Source organism: Phacochoerus africanus, chromosome 9 (genome assembly GCF_016906955.1).
Source record: "Phacochoerus africanus isolate WHEZ1 chromosome 9, ROS_Pafr_v1, whole genome shotgun sequence".
Taxonomy (NCBI): Eukaryota; Metazoa; Chordata; class Mammalia; order Artiodactyla; family Suidae; genus Phacochoerus; species Phacochoerus africanus.
Genome location: NC_062552.1, coordinates 67013841 through 67016386, shown reverse-complemented (window position 1 = coordinate 67016386; position 2546 = coordinate 67013841).

The window sequence follows — 2546 nt, the reverse complement described above, 5'->3', positions numbered from 1 at the left end:
AGCCCCTGAGCCTGCCGACTCCTAGCGTCACGGACCCCGCCCAGGCTCCGCCCCGGGACCGCCTCCGGGACAGCCCTTCCTCCCCGCCCGCCACCCCTCCGGGTTTACCCCTGGCCCAAGAAACCCGGCCCGCGAGCCCGGCGCCCGCCTCGCTTGTTTGTGACCCGAAGAGGGCCTGGAGAACCAAAGGCATTTTTAGAATGCTATCGATTTGCATATTGTTTTACATAAATTCCCAAAACAAACTTGAAAAGCTACTTTCCAACTCTTAAAATGTAAATGAAATTAACAGCATAGTCTAGGCTCACAGGCTTTTGATTAAAATAATAAATCCAGGAGCAAATATTTTAGCAACGATCTCGTGCTAGCTTTACCTGCTACCTTATTCCCCTTTCCTCTGCTGTTTTGACCCAGGTCGGCAGCTTCAAGCCATTGAAAGACGGGGAAGAATCCAATTTTAACTAAAATTAACAAGCAGCTCCCTGACCCCTGCTGTATTCAAGGTCTTATGCGCTCAACGAAGGAGGGTGTGAACAGTGAAGAAATACTGGGTCGTTATCTCCTGGAACCCTGAAAATACTGTATTTTGCTTTGCTGGATGTTTTCATCTACTTACCTACCTTTCAGGCTTCTTACTAAAATACGATGTTCTGAAAGTCGGCCTTCAAAATTATCCACATGCTCATGTAATAGCCAACATAATTATGTTCCCCCCAAAGATAATATTCTAGATTTTCACCTGACTTCCCACAGAAAACCACATTTATGTGGGAGAGAGGGCCACTACTGAGACGACTCCTTAGTTATCGCAAAGGTAAGCCGATTTATGGACTTTTAAAATTCCCTTTTCTACCGAACACCAGAGGACAGAATCAGGAAAAAAAGAGTCGTAAATTGTGTGCAAAGCTATGTCTATGTTTTACGTTAGTTTGCACGTGGGTTCTTCATTTAAGTTGAACAAAAGAATGCACAGTTTTCACATTAAGTTGTTATGTAAGTTACATCACATAAGGTCTTATATAAAGTTGAACCAAAACAAAAAAAAGGTTGAGCTGTTTTTGTTTTCTCTTTTAGTTTAAATAAACTGAATAGGAGTTCCTGTTGTGGCTCAGAGGGTTCCGAACACTACATAATGTCCATGAGGATGTGGGTTTGAGCCCTGGGGATCCTGCATTGCAGTGTAGATCTGGCATTGCTGTGGCTGTGGTGTAGGCCAGCAGCTGCAGCTGATTCAGCCCCTAGCCTGGGAACTGCCATATGCTGCAGGTGTAGCCATTAAAAAAAAAAAAGGAAAAATAGGTAAATTAAAAGTATAGTTAATATTTGTTTAAGAAGTTAAAAGAAGAAGAATGTATGGGCGTTAGAGGTATTGTTTATTTTGAACTCAGTCCCCTACAGCTTCTGCACTTTTATCCACCGGGCCATGGCCCTCTCCTCTTTGCATCTGAGGGGAGAAATATGAAAGAAGAAATGGAATGAAGTCCAGGCCAAGAACAGAGAGCAGAACAAGAAAGGGATGCTGCTGCTTCTACTGATGGAAAGAAGTGGACAGAGGCACATGCACAAGGAAGAGCCTGAAGGATGTTCAGGAGAAGTCAAGGAGAAACTAGGTGAAACTCCTCGTTATACAGAGGGGAGGATCTCTGCCAAGATGGCAATAAGTTGGCACACCACTGATATGACCTTTCAGCTGGAGGTGCACCAACTAGGGTAATGGCTTGACTGGCAAGCCTCAAGGAACTGCTGTCTAAATTCCCACAGCACCTCCTAGATGATAGGAGCCCATCATCCTTGCACTCCTAGCACCCAGCACATAGTAGGTGCCTGTCCAATAGTTACTGGGAAACTAGTATCTGACCTTGAGCCAGGGCACCCTCCTTTTGAGACTGGGGCATGTCTGGGCTTGTCTGAAGCCTGCAGGAAGGGTCCATTTGCATGAAGGATTGGGGCGCCTCCCAAAGAGAAATCACTGGGAGAGTGTCAGGCAGAGCAGCCTAGCCCAGACAAAACTTCAGGGGCCAGTGAAGGGGTAGTTAGGCATTCTGCAGGGTATCTGTCTCCTGGCTTTGCCTCCCTATCAGTCATGGTGGAGTCCTGGGAGCAGGAGGCCTGTAGTGAAAGCTGGAGGGCTGTTTTTGTGCTAAGCAGTGAAATGGAGTTGCAATACCATAAGACAGAAGGCCCCTCCCCCACTTTTGCTTGACCCTGCATGACCAGGATACTTTGGCCCATCCAGTGATCTCCTTCAGGGGCATTATGGATAATGGGGGACCTGGAAATGTATGGTCTGAGGTGTGGTGAATGTGGGCCCTGGTAGGCAGTGGCTTATGTTTTTTGCAGCTTCAGGGTCTGTAGCAGACCTCAGAAGGAGATATACCTAAATTGAAAAGGGGGGAATTGATAGATAATCCTTGGTAGCTGGCTAAAATTTTTCTACCTGAAGACTTTTTTCTTAGGGCCATACCCATGGCATATGAAAGTTCCCAGGCCAGGGGTCGAATTGGAGCTGCAGCTGCCAGCCTGTGCCTCAGCCACAGCAACACAGG